The sequence below is a fragment of the Hyperolius riggenbachi genome, chromosome 4 (assembly GCF_040937935.1).
Source record: "Hyperolius riggenbachi isolate aHypRig1 chromosome 4, aHypRig1.pri, whole genome shotgun sequence".
Lineage (NCBI taxonomy): Eukaryota > Metazoa > Chordata > Amphibia > Anura > Hyperoliidae > Hyperolius > Hyperolius riggenbachi.
The window spans coordinates 142,771,074-142,790,801 of NC_090649.1; the positions used below are offsets into that span (position 1 = coordinate 142,771,074).

At 50.4% G+C, this 19,728-nt stretch overlaps 8 non-coding genes and 1 pseudogene across 8 annotated transcripts; all 9 read right to left on the minus strand.

Annotated features, from left to right (window-relative positions):
* Positions 1 to 2,638: 2,638 nt before the first annotated feature.
* On the minus strand, positions 2,639 to 2,829 carry LOC137505686 (U2 spliceosomal RNA). The gene has a single exon (XR_011020292.1). It is a non-coding gene; the product is annotated as a U2 spliceosomal RNA (small nuclear RNA).
* Positions 2,830 to 4,009: 1,180 nt separating this feature from the next.
* LOC137505526 (U2 spliceosomal RNA) lies at positions 4,010 to 4,200 on the minus strand. The gene has a single exon (XR_011020136.1). It is a non-coding gene; the product is annotated as a U2 spliceosomal RNA (small nuclear RNA).
* A 1,183-nt stretch (positions 4,201 to 5,383) lies between these two features.
* LOC137505633 (U2 spliceosomal RNA) lies at positions 5,384 to 5,574 on the minus strand. The gene has a single exon (XR_011020241.1). It is a non-coding gene; the product is annotated as a U2 spliceosomal RNA (small nuclear RNA).
* Positions 5,575 to 6,754: 1,180 nt separating this feature from the next.
* Positions 6,755 to 6,936, minus strand: LOC137505723 (U2 spliceosomal RNA). The gene has a single exon (XR_011020320.1). It is a non-coding gene; the product is annotated as a U2 spliceosomal RNA (small nuclear RNA).
* A 521-nt stretch (positions 6,937 to 7,457) lies between these two features.
* LOC137505805 (U2 spliceosomal RNA) lies at positions 7,458 to 7,659 on the minus strand (annotated as a pseudogene).
* Positions 7,660 to 8,842: 1,183 nt separating this feature from the next.
* Positions 8,843 to 9,033, minus strand: LOC137505634 (U2 spliceosomal RNA). The gene has a single exon (XR_011020242.1). It is a non-coding gene; the product is annotated as a U2 spliceosomal RNA (small nuclear RNA).
* A 1,184-nt stretch (positions 9,034 to 10,217) lies between these two features.
* LOC137505567 (U2 spliceosomal RNA) lies at positions 10,218 to 10,408 on the minus strand. Its single transcript, XR_011020175.1, has one exon. It is a non-coding gene; the product is annotated as a U2 spliceosomal RNA (small nuclear RNA).
* A 6,851-nt stretch (positions 10,409 to 17,259) lies between these two features.
* Positions 17,260 to 17,450, minus strand: LOC137505527 (U2 spliceosomal RNA). The gene has a single exon (XR_011020137.1). It is a non-coding gene; the product is annotated as a U2 spliceosomal RNA (small nuclear RNA).
* A 1,183-nt stretch (positions 17,451 to 18,633) lies between these two features.
* Positions 18,634 to 18,824, minus strand: LOC137505528 (U2 spliceosomal RNA). The gene has a single exon (XR_011020138.1). It is a non-coding gene; the product is annotated as a U2 spliceosomal RNA (small nuclear RNA).
* Between the last annotated feature and the right edge of the window lie 904 nt (positions 18,825 to 19,728).

Consider the following 19,728-nt stretch of genomic DNA (forward strand, 5'->3'; position numbering starts at 1 on the left):
CCTCTGCCAAGTCCTCCAAAATTTTGAGCAATCCACGTTGCTTGTGAGCAGTGACAACTCTTCAGTCAGCATTACCATACCACTGCTGTGTTTACTGAAGAGGTCGATGTTAAAAATCAAGGAAACAGCTGTCATGATGCAACTGGGGGAATCTGAAGGAGAAAACGATCAGCGTGATGGTACCAACATCAGGCCATCCGCCTCAGGGAACGCTGGCCCCAGCAGCTATGACGAAGAAGAGGAGGAGGAACAGCTGGAGTTGGAGCAGGAATTTCATGCCACCACTGACGAGGGCCAGAGCGGTGCACGTTGGACTTCCACAATTCAACGCGAATGGTCAGCAGAAGCAGACCAGGAGGAAGGTGACGACTATGATGCATCACAACAACTATCACAACGCTCACAAGAGGATGATGAGGATTCTGGTAGGACTCTGGCACACATGGCTCAATTCATGCTAGACTGCATTGAACGTGACCCACGCATTGTGCGCATTCTGGACAACACCAATTACTGGGTTTATACCCTTCTGGATCCACGGTACAAACACAATGTTCCAAAACTGCTTGAAGAAAGAGTCAGACAGGTCAAAATGGAAGAATACCAGCAGGCCCTTGTGGAGACTTTAGAGAGGAGATTGACATCCTCCCCCTCCTCTAGCCAGTTGTACGCAGACAGACTGACTTCCGCAAACCCAGGACGACCAGGAGGGCAGCAAACAACGCAAGCCGCAGCTAGTACCCAAAAGGGAATGGTATCGGCAGTGTCCTTGGAGTGGGAAAATTTTCTGACACCCATGCAGCCGCAGCCCACTGAACAGCAAGCGTGCAGATCCACCTCCAACACCGATCGCCTGGAGAAGATGGTCAAGGACTACATGTCAGATGGCGTAGCTGTGTCGAACCATCCATCTGCACCCTTCAACTATTGGGTATCGAAGCTAGACACCTGGCACGAACTGGCAATGTACGCAATAGAGGTGCTGGCTTGCCCGGCAGCCAGCGTTATGTCGGAACGCTGTTTCAGTGCTGCCGGAGGCATCGTCACAGATCGGCGTATCCGCCTCTCTACAGAAAATGCAGACCGTCTGACTCAAATTAAAATGAATCAATCCTGGATTGGAAATGACTACGCAACACTCCAGGACCCCAACCAAGTAACATGACCAATGAACATCTGGGATGGTGTTGCGTTTCCGGGCCCTGTTTATTGAACCTCTCATCTGTATTACATTTATGACTGCATGGCGGCAAAAAGCATTGCTGCTATATCCGCACGCTTTTTGTCCACATGCAAGGCCTGGGTTGTTGTGTCTCACAAAGCGTGGCCTTCTCCTCCTGCGCCTGCTCCTGTTCCATCACGTCTGCTGCTGCTGGGTTAGCGTTGCCGCGTGGTCCCTGTTTATTGAACCACTTATCTTTATTACATTTATGACTGCATGGCGGTACAAAGCATGCTATCCGCACGCTTCTTGCCCTCATGCAAGGCCTGGGTTGTTGTGTCTCACAAAGCGTGGCCTTCTCCTCCTGCGCCTGCTCCTGTTCCATCACGTCTGCTGCTGCTGGGTTAGCGTTGCCGCGTGGTCCCTGTTTATTGAACCACTTATCTTTATTACATTTATGACTGCATGGCGGTACAAAGCATGCTATCCGCACGCTTCTTGCCCTCATGCAAGGCCTGGGTTGTTGTGTCTCACAAAGCGTGGCCTTCTCCTCCTGCGCCTGCTCCTGTTCCATCACGTCTGCTGCTGCTGGGTTAGCGTTGCCGCGTGGTCCCTGTTTATTGAACCACTTATCTTTATTACATTTATGACTGCATGGCGGTACAAAGCATGCTATCCGCACGCTTCTTGCCCTCATGCAAGGCCGGGGTTGTTGTGTCTCACAAAGCGTGGCCTTCTTCTCCTCCTGCGCCACCCTCCTCCTGTTCCATCACGTGTGCTGCTGCTGGGTTAGCGTTACCGGTCCCTTTTCCTGGAACCTCTTATATGTATTACATTTATGACTGCATGCCGACAAAAAACATGTTACCTGTGCAAAGAAAACAGACATTTCCCGCATTTAAAAGACAGTTTTCCCTTTGAAACTTTAAAATTGATTTTCTCAAAAACTATAAGCTCTTTTTGCTAATTTTTTTTTCCTCTTGTACCCACTCCCAAGGTGCACATACCCTGTAAATTTGGGGTATGTAGCATGTAAGGAGGCTTTACAAACCACAAAAGTTCGGGTCCCCATTGACTTCCATTATGTTTGGAGTTCGGGTCGAACACCCGAACATCGCGGCCATGTTCGGCCTGTTCGGCCCGAACCCGAACATCTAGATGTTCGCCCAACACTATTCTCAGGTTCTGATAACCAATGCGAAATACAGAGTCCATGAATAAATGACACAGATGCACAAAAATAGGCACACACAGATTTGAAACAATGTTTTTATTGTGGATTTCACAATGTATCCTGCACCCAACAGTAGCAGCACAGACATAGACCGCACAGCAGGGTGGACAATACACAACACTTGCTACTGGCAAATTCACTTTGCAGAGGGACACTTAATTTCTCCACTACACTTCCCTACACTTAGTTAGTTAGTCAGCTGGGTATTTGAGTAGTTTTGATCTGTTTTTTGACACTAGTTAGAGTAGTGCACCGGTCCTGGAGGTACTGCAATACCAGGTCGATGCGCGGTGTGAACAGAGCAAGCTCTTCTTCCATCTCCCTGTTCCAAAAATCCATTTAATATATGGTCCCCAGATACGGGACGTATCAGATATTAAACTGATAAGAACAGATACTACACTTGATCTTAGCCAAAAGGCCGAGAAGCGATAACCCTAATTACCTTCTAAATGCAGCAGCGGCGAACAGCGCACAACCCAGCACTGCCCCGCACAGCCGGCTAACCCCGGCCAGCTACCAGCTGCCAGGGGGAGGCCCCCTTCCCACTGCCTGTGCAGGCCTGCCGGGACCCCGGGATGGGCGCACCTGTGCTAAACGCAGATGCATGGGCCAGGCTCAGCTGCCGCCTGATCACATTAGCATGGCCCCGCCCAGCGCCGGAAGAGCCATCACCCCTCCGCTGCCGTGCCTCCACGTCGAAGAGAAAAGTAAAGTAGGCTTCCGGCTCCCTGCATTCTGGCAACACGCTAGGAGAGAGTGTGGAGGGCAGAGGAAGAAGTCAAGTCTCTAGCCTGGCTGGCTGTTTGAGAACACAGTGCATCTTTCTTTCGTTCATCCTCCTTCCTCTTCATATCTCTCTGTCTGTGTGGACGTGCGCGGTGTGCCACAAGAGGGAGACACAGGCCGGGGAGTGGAGAGCCTAAACAGGAGTTGCCTTCCTAGCCTGCTGCACACTCTCACAGCCTGGCACTGAAGCAGGCACCTGAGCAGGTGGTGCTGAGTCATGCAGGAAGCCAACCGATGATGTCACAATGCTCTGAGCCCAGGCAGCTGCTAAGTAAAGGGGCTGCAGCCAGGGCTCTGCCTGCCAGTCCGCTGGAAGCTCTCTGGGGGAAGGATGCAGCTGCTTTTCTTGCAGAGGACAACGTGCAAACGTGAAGGAAAGTGATCCGTTCATGGTTTTTTTGACCTGCAGCAACTGCGCCGCGCAAGTACAATACAGACTAATCAAAATTAAAAATGATTTTTTTTTCTTTGGTTGTGGGTTTTTTTTGTGTGTGTTTTTCTGACTTCTTTTCCTGTCTGTTCTCAGGTTCTGATAACCAATGCGAAATACAGAGTCCATGAATAAATGACACAGATGCACAAAAATAGGCACACACAGATTTGAAACAATGTTTTTATTGTGGATTTCACAATGTATCCTGCACCCAACAGTAGCAGCACAGACATAGACCGCACAGCAGGGTGGACAATACACAACACTTGCTACTGGCAAATTCACTTTGCAGAGGGACACTTAATTTCTCCACCACACTTCCCTACACTTAGTTAGTTAGTCAGCTGGGTATTTGAGTCGTTTTGATCTGTTTTTTGACACTAGTTAGAGAGAGTAGTGCACCGGTCCTGGAGGTACTGCAATACCAGGTCGATGCGCGGAGTGGACAGAGCAAGCTCTTCTTCCATCTCCCTGTTCCAAAAATCCATTTAATATATGGTCCCCAGATAGGGGACGTATCAGATATTAAACTGATAAGAACAGATACTACACTTGATCTTAGCCAAAAGGCCGAGAAGCGATAACCCTAATTACCTTCTAAATGCAGCAGCGGCGAACAGCGCACAACCCAGCACTGCCCCGCACAGCCGGCTAACCCCGGCCAGCTACCAGCTGCCAGGGGCAGGGGGCCCCCTTCCCACTGCCTGTGCAGGCCTGCCGGGCCCCCGGGATGGGCGCACCTGTGCTAAACGCAGACGCACGGGCCAGGCTCAGCTGCCGCCTGATCACATTAGCATGGCCCCGCCCAGCGCCGGAACAGCCATCACCCCTCCGCTGCCGTGCCTCCACGTCGAAGAGAAAAGTAAAGTAGGCTTCCGGCTCCCTGCATTCTGGCAACACGCTAGGAGAGAGTGTGGAGGGCAGAGGAAGAAGTCAAGTCTCTAGCCTGGCTGGCTGTTTGAGAATACAGTGCATCTTTCTTTCGTTCATCCTCCTTCCTCTTCATATCTCTCTGTCTGTGTGGACGTGCGCGGTGTGCCACAAGAGGGAGACACAGGCCGGGGAGTGGAGAGCCTAAACAGGAGTTGCCTTCCTAGCCTGCTGCACACTCTCACAGCCTGGCACTGAAGCAGGCACCTGAGCAGGTGGTGCTGAGTCATGCAGGAAGCCAACCGATGATGTCACAATGCTCTGAGCCCAGGCAGCTGCTAAGTAAAGGGGCTGCAGCCAGGGCTCTGCCTGCCAGTCCGCTGGAAGCTCTCTGGGGGAAGGATGCAGCTGCTTTTCTTGCAGAGGACAACGTGCAAACGTGAAGGAAAGTGATCCGTTCATGGTTTTTTTGACCTGCAGCAACTGCGCCGCGCAAGTACAATACAGACTAATCAAAATTAAAAATGATTTTTTTTTCTTTGGTTGTGGGGTTTTTTTTTGTGTGTTTTTCTGACTTCTTTTCCTGTCTGTTCTCAGGTTCTGATAACCAATGCGAAATACAGAGTCCATGAATAAATGACACAGATGCACAAAAATAGGCACACACAGATTTGAAACAATGTTTTTATTGTGGATTTCACAATGTATCCTGCACCCAACAGTAGCAGCACAGACATAGACCGCACAGCAGGGTGGACAATACACAACACTTGCTACTGGCAAATTCACTTTGCAGAGGGACACTTAATTTCTCCACTACACTTCCCTACACTTAGTTAGTTAGTCAGCTGGGTATTTGAGTAGTTTTGATCTGTTTTTTGACACTAGTTAAAGAGAGTAGTGCACCGGTCCTGGAGGTACTGCAATACCAGGTCGATGCACGGAGTGGACAGAGCAAGCTCTTCTTCCATCTCCCTGTTCCAAAAATCCATTTAATACATGGTCCCCAGATAGGGGACGTATCAGATATTAAACTGATAAGAACAGATACTACACTTGATCTTGGCCAAAAGGCCGAGAAGCGATAACCCTAATTACCTTCTAAATGCAGCAGCGGCGAACAGCGCACAACCCAGCACTGCCCTGCACAGCCGGCTAACCCCGGCCAGCTACCAGCTGCCAGGGGGGGGGGGCCCTTCCCACTGCCTGTGCAGGCCTGCCGGGCCCCCGGGATGGGCGCACCTGTGCTAAACGCAGACGCACGGGCCAGGCTCAGCTGCCGCCTGATCACATTAGCATGGCCCCGCCCAGCGCCGGAACAGCCATCACCCCTCCGCTGCCGTGCCTCCACGTTGAAGAGAAAAGTAAAGTAGGCTTCCGGCTCCCTGCATTCTGGCAACACGCTAGGAGAGAGTGTGGAGGGCAGAGGAAGAAGTCAAGTCTCTAGCCTGGCTGGCTGTTTGAGAACACAGTGCATCTTTCTTTCGTTCATCCTCCTTCCTCTTCATATCTCTCTGTCTGTGTGGACGTGCGCGGTGTGCCACAAGAGGGAGACACAGGCCGGGGAGTGGAGAGCCTAAACAGGAGTTGCCTTCCTAGCCTGCTGCACACTCTCACAGCCTGGCACTGAAGCAGGCACCTGAGCAGGTGGTGCTGAGTCATGCAGGAAGCCAACCGATGATGTCACAATGCTCTGAGCCCAGGCAGCTGCTAAGTAAAGGGGCTGCAGCCAGGGCTCTGCCTGCCAGTCCGCTGGAAGCTCTCTGGGGGAAGGATGCAGCTGCTTTTCTTGCAGAGGACAACGTGCAAACGTGAAGGAAAGTGATCCGTTCATGGTTTTTTTGACCTGCAGCAACTGCGCCGCGCAAGTACAATACAGACTAATCAAAATTAAAAATGATTTTTTTTTCTTTGGTTGTGGGGTTTTTTTTGTGTGTTTTTCTGACTTCTTTTCCTGTCTGTTCTCAGGTTCTGATAACCAATGCGAAATACAGAGTCCATGAATAAATGACACAGATGCACAAAAATAGGCACGCACAGATTTGAAACAATGTTTTTATTGTGGATTTCACAATGTATCCTGCACCCAACAGTAGCAGCACAGACATAGACCGCACAGCAGGGTGGACAATACACAACACTTGCTACTGGCAAATTCACTTTGCAGAGGGACACTTAATTTCTCCACCACACTTCCCTACACTTAGTTAGTTAGTCAGCTGGGTATTTGAGTCGTTTTGATCTGTTTTTTGACACTAGTTAGAGAGAGTAGTGCACCGGTCCTGGAGGTACTGCAATACCAGGTCGATGCGCGGAGTGGACAGAGCAAGCTCTTCTTCCATCTCCCTGTTCCAAAAATCCATTTAATATATGGTCCCCAGATAGGGGACGTATCAGATATTAAACTGATAAGAACAGATTTTTTTTTTTTTTTTTTTTTTAAGCTTTCTTGGCCCCTGTTGCATGCAACAGAGGTCCCGGGTAAGCAAGGCTATTAGCCCCGTGCACGGAAAAAGCGTGAGTGCCCTAAAGCACCCCCACAAAACGTGCACGAGTAGCCACGGGCCCCACAATGCTGCAGGGCCCTTCCGGTTGTTCCCCGAAGGGAACCTTCCCCCTTTGCCTTCGGCTCAGGGGGTGGCATCCTCCAACACCCGAGGGGTTGAAGGATCCTGGGGTCCTCCGAGGAGGACCCCTACTGCGCCCAGTGGTTACCCAAAGGGCCTGGCCATGTGGCAACCGTGTCCACATGGTCTGGGTGGCTCCCCCGAGAGGGAGCCGGGTGGGAACCGAAGTCCCCGTGCCAGCAAGCTGGCCCCGACCTTGCGGCCGGAGTGATAAAAATTCCGCACTCTCCCTAGCCAAAAGGCCGGGGAGCTGCGTTAGTTGGTTTTGCATATGGGCAGTACAGACCAAAGCACCCTACTTCCGCCTGAGATCTGCCACATCTCAGGTTTTTTCGGGTGCACCTGGAGCGCCACTTCCAGGGGCAGTACGCCTAAGCAAAGCCCTCAGCCATTCAGCCTCGACCATGGTATAGATCCATTCAATCAACCCCTGGGAATTACGACCAGGAAGGACACCCTGCCACAGTGCCATCCTTCCAGGTCCCCCCAAAAATTTCAAGAACAGATACTACACTTGATCTTAGCCAAAAGGCCGAGAAGCGATAACCCTAATTACCTTCTAAATGCAGCAGCGGCGAACAGCGCACAACCCAGCACTGCCCCGCACAGCCGGCTAACCCCGGCCAGCTACCAGCTGCCAGGGGCAGGGGGCCCCCTTCCCACTGCCTGTGCAGGCCTGCCGGGCCCCCGGGATGGGCGCACCTGTGCTAAACGCAGACGCACGGGCCAGGCTCAGCTGCCGCCTGATCACATTAGCATGGCCCCGCCCAGCGCCGGAACAGCCATCACCCCTCCGCTGCCGTGCCTCCACGTCGAAGAGAAAAGTAAAGTAGGCTTCCGGCTCCCTGCATTCTGGCAACACGCTAGGAGAGAGTGTGGAGGGCAGAGGAAGAAGTCAAGTCTCTAGCCTGGCTGGCTGTTTGAGAATACAGTGCATCTTTCTTTCGTTCATCCTCCTTCCTCTTCATATCTCTCTGTCTGTGTGGACGTGCGCGGTGTGCCACAAGAGGGAGACACAGGCCGGGGAGTGGAGAGCCTAAACAGGAGTTGCCTTCCTAGCCTGCTGCACACTCTCACAGCCTGGCACTGAAGCAGGCACATGAGCAGGTGGTGCTGAGTCATGCAGGAAGCCAACCGATGATGTCACAATGCTCTGAGCCCAGGCAGCTGCTAAGTAAAGGGGCTGCAGCCAGGGCTCTGCCTGCCAGTCCGCTGGAAGCTCTCTGGGGGAAGGATGCAGCTGCTTTTCTTGCAGAGGACAACGTGCAAACGTGAAGGAAAGTGATCCGTTCATGGTTTTTTTGACCTGCAGCAACTGCGCCGCGCAAGTACAATACAGACTAATCAAAATTAAAAATGATTTTTTTTTCTTTGGTTGTGGGGGTTTTTTTTGTGTGTTTTTCTGACTTCTTTTCCTGTCTGTTCTCAGGTTCTGATAACCAATGCGAAATACAGAGTCCATGAATAAATGACACAGATGCACAAAAATAGGCACACACAGATTTGAAACAATGTTTTTATTGTGGATTTCACAATGTATCCTGCACCCAACAGTAGCAGCACAGACATAGACCGCACAGCAGGGTGGACAATACACAACACTTGCTACTGGCAAATTCTCTTTGCAGAGGGACACTTAATTTCTCCACTACACTTCCCTACACTTAGTTAGTTAGTCAGCTGGGTATTTGAGTAGTTTTGATCTGTTTTTTGACACTAGTTAAAGAGAGTAGTGCACCGGTCCTGGAGGTACTGCAATACCAGGTCGATGCACGGAGTGGACAGAGCAAGCTCTTCTTCCATCTCCCTGTTCCAAAAATCCATTTAATACATGGTCCCCAGATAGGGGACGTATCAGATATTAAACTGATAAGAACAGATACTACACTTGATCTTGGCCAAAAGGCCGAGAAGCGATAACCCTAATTACCTTCTAAATGCAGCAGCGGCGAACAGCGCACAACCCAGCACTGCCCTGCACAGCCGGCTAACCCCGGCCAGCTACCAGCTGCCAGGGGGGGGGGGGGGGCCCTTCCCACTGCCTGTGCAGGCCTGCCGGGCCCCCGGGATGGGCGCACCTGTGCTAAACGCAGACGCACGGGCCAGGCTCAGCTGCCGCCTGATCACATTAGCATGGCCCCGCCCAGCGCCGGAACAGCCATCACCCCTCCGCTGCCGTGCCTCCACGTTGAAGAGAAAAGTAAAGTAGGCTTCCGGCTCCCTGCATTCTGGCAACACGCTAGGAGAGAGTGTGGAGGGCAGAGGAAGAAGTCAAGTCTCTAGCCTGGCTGGCTGTTTGAGAACACAGTGCATCTTTCTTTCGTTCATCCTCCTTCCTCTTCATATCTCTCTGTCTGTGTGGACGTGCGCGGTGTGCCACAAGAGGGAGACACAGGCCGGGGAGTGGAGAGCCTAAACAGGAGTTGCCTTCCTAGCCTGCTGCACACTCTCACAGCCTGGCACTGAAGCAGGCACCTGAGCAGGTGGTGCTGAGTCATGCAGGAAGCCAACCGATGATGTCACAATGCTCTGAGCCCAGGCAGCTGCTAAGTAAAGGGGCTGCAGCCAGGGCTCTGCCTGCCAGTCCGCTGGAAGCTCTCTGGGGGAAGGATGCAGCTGCTTTTCTTGCAGAGGACAACGTGCAAACGTGAAGGAAAGTGATCCGTTCATGGTTTTTTTGACCTGCAGCAACTGCGCCGCGCAAGTACAATACAGACTAATCAAAATTAAAAATGATTTTTTTTTCTTTGGTTGTGGGGTTTTTTTTGTGTGTTTTTCTGACTTCTTTTCCTGTCTGTTCTCAGGTTCTGATAACCAATGCGAAATACAGAGTCCATGAATAAATGACACAGATGCACAAAAATAGGCACGCACAGATTTGAAACAATGTTTTTATTGTGGATTTCACAATGTATCCTGCACCCAACAGTAGCAGCACAGACATAGACCACACAGCAGGGTGGACAATACACAACACTTGCTACTGGCAAATTCACTTTGCAGAGGGACACTTAATTTCTCCACTACACTTCCCTACACTTAGTTAGTTAGTCAGCTGGGTATTTGAGTCGTTTTGATCTGTTTTTTGACACTAGTTAGAGAGAGTAGTGCACCGGTCCTGGAGGTACTGCAATACCAGGTCGATGCGCGGAGTGAACAGAGCAAGCTCTTCTTCCATCTCCCTGTTCCAAAAATCCATTTAATATATGGTCCCCAGATAGGGGACGTATCAGATATTAAACTGATAAGAACAGATACTACACTTGATCTTAGCCAAAAGGCCGAGAAGCGATAACCCTAAGTACCTTCTAAATGCAGCAGCGGCGAACAGCGCACAACCCAGCACTGCCCCGCACAGCCGGCTAACCCCGGCCAGCTACCAGCTGCCAGGGGGGGGGCCCCCTTCCCACTGCCTCTGCAGGCCTGCCGGGCCCCCGGGATGGGCGCACCTGTGCTAAACGCAGACGCACGGGCCAGGCTCAGCTGCCGCCTGATCACATTAGCATGGCCCCGCCCAGCGCCGGAACAGCCATCACCCCTCCGCTGCCGTGCCTCCACGTCGAAGAGAAAAGTAAAGTAGGCTTCCGGCTCCCTGCATTCTGGCAACACGCTAGGAGAGAGTGTGGAGGGCAGAGGAAGAAGTCAAGTCTCTAGCCTGGCTGGCTGTTTGAGAACACAGTGCATCTTTCTTTCGTTCATCCTCCTTCCTCTTCATATCTCTCTGTCTGTGTGGACGTGCGCGGTGTGCCACAAGAGGGAGACACAGGCCGGGGAGTGGAGAGCCTAAACATGGTAATTTAAGTGGCATGGATGAATGCTAACATTAGTGATTAATAAAGACACGGACAACTAACTTGGATTTAAAATGGCCGTAGGCTATATTTATTGCGGTTTAATTAAATAATTTAATTAATTTAATTGTTTATTAAAACGGGTAAACAAACATCAACAGTAATAAAGTGATTCATAAACAAAGGTATCAACTGATACCTAATCAAATAACCATAAAGTCTTATACCAGTATAATGTTCGTTAAATGTCCAAATAGCAGCTAGCCCACCCACAATCGTGGGCGACTATAACCGCCACCAGCCAGGCTAAGGCCTGGCACCCCAGCCCACGGCCCTCTCAACCATATCCTGTAAACCCATGTTAAAGATATCCAAGCCTATGGAAGAAAGATGTACCCAATCAGGACGGTACAAACCCGGGATGTTACCTTCCAATTCCGTGTGGCGGTATGAGAAACCGCCAACCTGAGGCAGAAATTTGCTCATGTTAAAATTGACCCGTCTACGGATCTTTTCATGGAATCTCTTGGAACCTCGAGCTAACCATATGTAGCGCTGCACAATTTCTGAAAGCACCAGCACTGTGTTGGGGAAAACTTCATGGATCTGCAACAAATCTTGTTGCATTAGTGTCAAGAGCTCCAGGGTTTTTACTTCACCTAAGTCATTCCCACCTAAATGTACAATTAAAACATCAGGGACTGGCCATGAATCTAACAAGGAATAAACCTTGGGAATAAGGGCACCCCAACGCATAACCCTGGCTCCCTTCCAATAAATCTGAAAACGGTCAATGCTCAAGTCCAGATTCTCAGTGTATGGTCTTTCTTTTGCTCTCATCCGAGCCCAAAAAATGTAGGAGTGACCTACAATCCAGACAACCTGTTTCAAACCTGTAAAATAGAATTTGTTAATAACATGACAGTGCAGGACGAATGTACAGCATATATCTCCTAGATTCCCATCTCCCAATACGTTTGATAACCATTTCAGGGAGACCCAACCTAGCCGCTTCTGTGGCCGCTCCTATCCGAAAAGAGTGGCTAGAGAATTTGAGCGCCTTCAGGCCCAAAGTGCTAAGGCATTTACTTAAGACCGACCTAAATTGGAACATGGACAAGGGGGAACCGTCAGCATGCGCTAAAAAAGACAAGGATGGAGCCCGCAACTGCAAGAATTCGGAGACCACCCGGCAAGGGCAAGAAAAACTACCGTCTATGCGGTATAAGGTCAACCATGTACCTCTACCGAACCTATCGGTTTTGGACCGTTTAATGAGCACTCGTACAGCCTCCTGTGACAGATTCACATCCTGATGACCAAGACCTGTATGGACTTTTTTGGATTTCGAAACTAACTCCGATATACGCAGTGCGCCAAAAAAGGCGAGCGAAAATGACGCCTTAAACAAGCGAACTTCATAATCGGACAAACAGACAAGTGGTAGAACACGTAATAAGTCCTCTAGAAGACAAAAAGTGATAGGACGTCTACCATCTGGGGGAGCAGGAACCGTCTTCAAACCTTTCAACAGTTGTTTAATTAGAAAATAGTTTGAACAAGGGGGAGCGTTGTGCATGCGCCTAAAAAACGAAATGCCGGATAATCTGCGCTGCAATGCTGCAATGGACATACTATCTGAAATCTTAGCACAGATAAATGACAAGAATAATTCTACTTGATCTGCTAATGGTGACATGGAGCATACATCCGCGAATGCGCACCAGTCAGCCCATGCAGCCGAGTACTCGGCCCATGTTCTTGCTGACAGCGATTGGCGTAACGCCGATGAAACTAGCTCCCGATCAAACTCCAAAGATGGGCCGGACAAGGTACACCCTCTTCGCTCGCAGATGGCGCCAGCTCCCTGAATAAGGCAAATTGCTGTCGGGATAAAGCATCCGCAATCAGGTTTAGCTTCCCGGGCAGATGCACCGCTTTCAACCACACATTAAGACGCAGACACAGCAGCACGAATTGCCTCAGAATTTGCAGAACAGGAAGCGATTTTGAAGTAAGCGTATTTATTGCGAACACAACTCCCTTATTGTCCGACTGCAACAGAATACGCTTGTTTGCAAAAACGCTTCCCCAAATGACTAATGCTACCAGAACCGGGAAGAGTTCTAACAGTACAATGTTCTTTGTGTAACCTTGCGAGAACCAGCACTCAGGCCACCGTTCAGCACTCCAACAACCTTGCCAGTATGCACCGTAACCAATAGAACCAGCCGCGTCTGTGAAAAGGTCCATATGCTCATCCTTGACAAAAGCTTCTTGCCACATTGATCTACCATTATAATTGATTAGGAAATGGTACCAAACCAGCAGGTCTTCTTTGACTTGTCTTGTCAATCTAACGTGCCAAAAGGGGTTCTTAAGGCCCGATATCAGCCGAGCGGTGCGTCTGGAGAAAACCCTTCCCATGGGCATGATCCTGCTCGCAAAAGCCAAACGGCCCAGAAGCTCCTGCAATTCCCGTACGGTCGCTTTTGACCTACTCAGTAGGTTATTGAGCGAATCTTTCAACATCCCAATTTTTTCTGATGGAAGACGGAATTCCATCAGGTAAGTATCAATAGTGATGCCGAGAAAAATCAGTTCTGTTACAGGCAGGACTGACTTCTCTTCGGCTAAAGGAACGCCTAAAAATTCGGAAACGCGACGAAAAGTTAAGAATAAATTCCACGCTGCGGCAGACTCGGGGGGACCGACAAAAATGAAGTCATCGAGATAATGCAATACCCGACCGACAGGGCATTCAATCTGAACCGCCCACTCTAAAAAGGTAGCGAAGATCTCAAAGTAACAGCAGGATAGAGAACAGCCCATGGGAAGGCACATATCATAATAGAATTGACCTTCAAATTGAAAACCCAGCGAGTTATAAGCGCCCGGCCAAATGGGCAACAAACGAAACGCCGACTTGATGTCGGCCTTCGCTAACAAGGCTCCCTGACCATATTCCCTGATCACAGACACGGCTTGATCGAACGAAAGATAAGACACTGAGCATAAGCTGGCATCAATAGAGTCGTTCAGAGATTCACCTTTAGGGAAAGATAAGTGATGAATTAAACGCCATTCACCAGGATCTTTTTTAGGAACTATCCCCAAAGGTGAAACTCTGAAATTCTCAAATGGAGGAGAAGTAAAAGGGCCTGCTACTCGGCCAGCCCTATTTCTTTGGCAATTTTTTCCCTGACGATGTCAGGTCGCTGATCAATAGATTTCAAATTATTGGCCCAACAGCAGCCCAAACCATTGAAATGCGGAAGAGGAAAGCCTTCCGTAAAGCCATTAGCCAAAAAGGAACTAATCTCCAGATTTGGATAATGGTTTAAGTACAGTATGAGATTTTGTGTTTTCACCGGCGTCTGAGCTGCGAAAAAAGGATTCCTTCGTGGACCCTTGAACTGCCGTCGAAGCTTTTTTGAAGCATCGCGCTGCCGCGTGCGAACCACCGCAATGCGCGCACTCGTGTCAGTAACGGCAATTTGACGTGAAACGGCATTGTGACTCGTTGAAAGAATGGCATACTCCTTTCTTGAAAGGAATAGTGCCCGAAGTACTGCTCGCCATGTTTGGTTTGGGCTTGACCTGCTGAGGAATCATCAGTCTTAACCAAAGCTCTGCATCCTTTGAGCCCCAGCGCAGGGAGGGATACACTGACATTTTTTGTCTAAAGGCTTCATCGTAAAGAAACCAAGCCAAGCTATCCCTCCAAACTGGCGCTGGGCCTCAAAAACCGAATCCAAATGTTGGAGAAGGCCTAATGCTAGGCCAGAGTCTTTTTCAATTAAAACGCTCATGAAAATCAGGAAAGCCTGAAGCCAATTAGTAAAACTCCTTGCTACAGGCCTCCGTCTATCTTCCTCCTCCTTCTTTTCTTTTAAGTAATCTTTATGAAACGGCAATAGTGAAAGAATATCAATATATTCCCCTCGCCATATCTTATCTTTTACTGCCTGAGGCAGATGATAACCTAAAGGTGACGAGGAAACGGGCATAGGCTCTTTGTATGCCGCTTCGGAAACACCCGGTCTCAAGACAGGTGATGAAGTTTGTACTGAAAAAACATTACTAGTAGAAGGAGGAGGAACAGGTACAACAACATTCTGTGTGCACGGAGGCACCCAGGCTGCAGCAGGAGAAACCACCGGAGAAGGCCCTGGCATTTTTTCCACAACCTGCTGCAAACAATTCAACAAGACTGAAAATCTGTTAAATAAACCCTCCCCAGAAAACCCCAAGTTCTCACCCGGGTTGGGAGCTGGAATCCCGTGGGCAGGTTCCTCTGCTTCCCCTTCCGATGAGCTGGTCTCCGGGTCAGCAGCTGGGAAGCCTGCGACCCCTTGGAGTGGATAGCCTGGCTGGTAGGAGGATGGAGGCTGGATGAGCTGCTGGGTGCAGGCCTGGGACTGGGCCTGGGAAGCCACTGGTGCCGGGGCTGGAGCGGAGGAAGAAGGTCCGGGGTTGTCCGCGCTGGATGCGGAGGCTGGCGGGGATGCATAGGCAGAAGAGGCCAGGGAAGCCACAGCAGAGGCAGGAAGAGCGGCAGAGTTCCGGGCAGTGGTGTCGGTAAGGCGCCCTGGAGCGCAAGCAGGCCCAGTATCACTGGCAAGATGGCCGCCGTGACGACTTCCGCCCACGTGACCGCGCGAACTTCCGCCCTTACTCGCGCGGCCACTTCCTGTGGGCTTGGGTAGAGGTCCCCGGGTGTCCGGCGAGTATGGGCGCCTGGGCTTTTTGTTCCTCTTCGCCGGCGGTGCGGAAGGGCTGCCTGCACCCGCTCCGGCAGCGGAGGATGAAGAGGCAGAAAGCTTTGTCTTCTTGGAGCGGCTCCTAGACGCGCGCTCCAGTGATCCCTGGGGAGGAGAGGCAGCGGCAGCGGCTGGAGGAGGGAAGGCGGGCGGCACTGGAGGAAGAACTAGGTCAGTAGCTGGTGGCTGGGGGGCAGATATAGAGTCCAATAGAAGACGCAGGCGATCTTCACCCCCTTCAGAGCCGGCCACAGCTGCAAGACGCAGCCAAATTTGATCCATGGCAGAGGAGGAGAAAATTAAAAAGAACAAAATGAAATAAAAGAAAACACAGAAAGGGAAATTGATATAAAGAAAATGATAAAGAGAAAAAAGGGGGGGGGGGGGGAATAAAATTAAAGAAGGAAATAACAAGAAAGAAATGAATAGAAATAAGAGAAGGAAAGAATAGAGAAATAAATAAATCAGTAAATAAAATAAAGCAGCTCAAAAAAGTCCAGCCAAGATGAGTTCTGTCAGAGGCAGGTTCAACAGCTCCTGCTTCCAGCTTGTCTGACTGAAGACTGAGGAGAAGAGGGCAGAGCATCACAGGTTTGAGGTGAACTCCCCTGTGATTGGCCAGCAGAAATCTGGCTCCAACAGCCAGCTGCCAATCAAATGAGAGAGCCCCTTCACCTCTGCTCAGCAACCCAATTCACCTCACAGCTCCTAGGACCGCCCAGCATCTGTAAGAGATAAAAAAAAACACAGCAGCATCAAAAGGAAGGGACACAAGTCATTATATATACTCCTACAACTGTATACATACACATTCCTACCCAAAATTATGAGGTAACCTTTCCCTAAACTATCCCCCCACCAAATTACCAAGAGGCCTGTGTTCCATGCTCTCACTATGGCCTTACAGGAGTTGCCTTCCTAGCCTGCTGCACACTCTCACAGCCTGGCACTGAAGCAGGCACCTGAGCAGGTGGTGCTGAGTCATGCAGGAAGCCAACCGATGATGTCACAATGCTCTGAGCCCAGGCAGCTGCTAAGTAAAGGGGCTGCAGCCAGGGCTCTGCCTGCCAGTTCGCTGGAAGCTCTCTGGGGGAAGGATGCAGCTGCTTTTCTTGCAGAGGACAACGTGCAAACGTGAAGGAAAGTGATCCGTTCATGGTTTTTTTGACCTGCAGCAACTGCCCCGCGCAAGTACAATACAGACTAATCAAAATTAAAAATGATTTTTTTTTTCTTTGGTCGTGGGGTTTTTTTTGTGTGTTTTTCTGACTTCTTTTCCTGTCTGTTCTCAGGTTCTGATAACCAATGCGAAATACAGAGTCCATGAATAAATGACACAGATGCACAAAAATAGGCACACACAGATTTGAAACAATGTTTTTATTGTGGATTTCACAATGTATCCTGCACCCAACAGTAGCAGCACAGACATAGACCGCACAGCAGGGTGGACAATACACAACACTTGCTACTGGCAAATTCACTTTGCAGAGGGACACTTAATTTCTCCACTACACTTCCCTACACTTAGTTAGTTAGTCAGCTGGGTATTTGAGTAGTTTTGATCTGTTTTTTGACACTAGTTAGAGAGAGTAGTGCACCGGTCCTGGAGGTACTGCAATACCAGGTCGATGCGCGGAGTGGACAGAGCAAGCTCTTCTTCCATCTCCCTGTTCCAAAAATCCATTTAATATATGGTCCCCAGATAGGGGACGTATCAGATATTAAACTGATAAGAACAGATACTACACTTGATCTTAGCCAAAAGGCCGAGAAGCGATAACCCTAATTACCTTCTAAATGCAGCAGCGGCGAACAGCGCACAACCCAGCACTGCCCCGCACAGCCGGCTAACCCCGGCCAGCTACCAGCTGCCAGGGGCAGGGGGCCCCCTTCCCACTGCCTGTGCAGGCCTGCCGGGCCCCCGGGATGGGCGCACCTGTGCTAAACGCAGACGCACGGGCCAGGCTCAGCTGCCGCCTGATCACATTAGCATGGCCCCGCCCAGCGCCGAAACAGCCATCACCCCTCCGCTGCCGTGCCTCCACGTCGAAGAGAAAAGTAAAGTAGGCTTCCGGCTCCCTGCATTCTGGCAACACGCTAGGAGAGAGTGTGGAGGGCAGAGGAAGAAGTCAAGTCTCTAGCCTGGCTGGCTGTTTGAAAATACAGTGCATCTTTCTTTCGTTCATCCTCCTTTCTCTTCATATCTCTCTGTCTGTGTGGACGTGCGCGGTGTGCCACAAGAGGGAGACACAGGCCGGAGAGTGGAGAGCCTAAACAGGAGTTGCCTTCCTAGCCTGCTGCACACTCTCACAGCCTGGCACTGAAGCAGGCACCTGAGCAGGTGGTGCTGAGTCATGCAGGAAGCCAACCGATGATGTCACAATGCTCTGAGCCCAGGCAGCTGCTAAGTAAAGGGGCTGCAGCCAGGGCTCTGCCTGCCAGTCCGCTGGAAGCTCCCTGGGGGAAGGATGCAGCTGCTTTTCTTGCAGAGGACAACGTGCAAACGTGAAGGAAAGTGATCCGTTCATGGTTTTTTTGACCTGCAGCAACTGCGCCGCGCAAGTACAATACAGACTAATCAAAATTAAAAATGATTTTTTTTTCTTTGGTTGTGGGGGTTTTTTTTGTGTGTTTTTCTGACTTCTTTTCCTGTCTGTTCTCAGGTTCTGATAACCAATGCGAAATACAGAGTCCATGAATAAATGACACAGATGCACAAAAATAGGCACACACAGATTTGAAACAATGTTTTTATTGTGGATTTCACAATGTATCCTGCACCCAACAGTAGCAGCACAGACATAGACCGCACAGCAGGGTGGACAATACACAACACTTGCTACTGGCAAATTTACTTTGCAGAGGGACACTTAATTTCTCCACTACACTTCCCTACACTTAGTTAGTTAGTCAGCTGGGTATTTGAGTAGTTTTGATCTGTTTTTTGACACTAGTTAAAGAGAGTAGTGCACCGGTCCTGGAGGTACTGCAATACCAGGTCGATGCGCGGAGTGGACAGAGCAAGCTCTTCTTCCATCTCCCTGTTCCAAAAATCCATTTAATATATGGTCCCCAGATAGGGGACGTATCAGATATTAAACTGATAAGAACAGATACTACACTTGATCTTAGCCAAAAGGCCGAGAAGCGATAACCCTAATTACCTTCTAAATGCAGCAGCGGCGAACAGCGCACAACCCAGCACTGCCCTGCACAGCCGGCTAACCCCGGCCAGCTACCAGCTGCCAGGTGGGGGCCCCCTTCCCACTGCCTGTGCAGGCCTGCCGGGCCCCCGGGATGGGCGCACCTGTGCTAAACGCAGACGCACGGGCCAGGCTCAGCTGCCGCCTGATCACATTAGCATGGCCCCGCCCAGCGCCGGAACAGCCATCACCCCTCCGCTGCCGTGCCTCCACGTCGAAGAGAAAAGTAAAGTAGGCTTCCGGCTCCCTGCATTCTGGCAACACGCTAGGAGAGAGTGTGGAGGGCAGAGGAAGAAGTCAAGTCTCTAGCCTGGCTGGCTGTTTGAGAACACAGTGCATCTTTCTTTCGTTCATCCTCCTTCCTCTTCATATCTCTCTGTCTGTGTGGACGTGCGCGGTGTGCCACAAGAGGGAGACACAGGCCGGGGAGTGGAGAGCCTAAACAGGAGTTGCCTTCCTAGCCTGCTGCACACTCTCACAGCCTGGCACTGAAGCAGGCACCTGAGCAGGTGGTGCTGAGTCATGCAGGAAGCCAACTGATGATGTCACAATGCTCTGAGCCCAGGCAGCTGCTAAGTAAAGGGGCTGCAGCCAGGGCTCTGCCTGCCAGTCCGCTGGAAGCTCTCTGGGGGAAGGATGCAGCTGCTTTTCTTGCAGAGGACAACGTGCAAACGTGAAGGAAAGTGATCCGTTCATGGTTTTTTTGACCTGCAGCAACTGCGCCGCGCAAGTACAATACAGACTAATCAAAATTAAAAATGATTTTTTTTTCTTTGGTTGTGGGGTTTTTTTTTGTGTGTTTTTCTGACTTCTTTTCCTGTCTGTTCTCAGGTTCTGATAACCAATGCGAAAT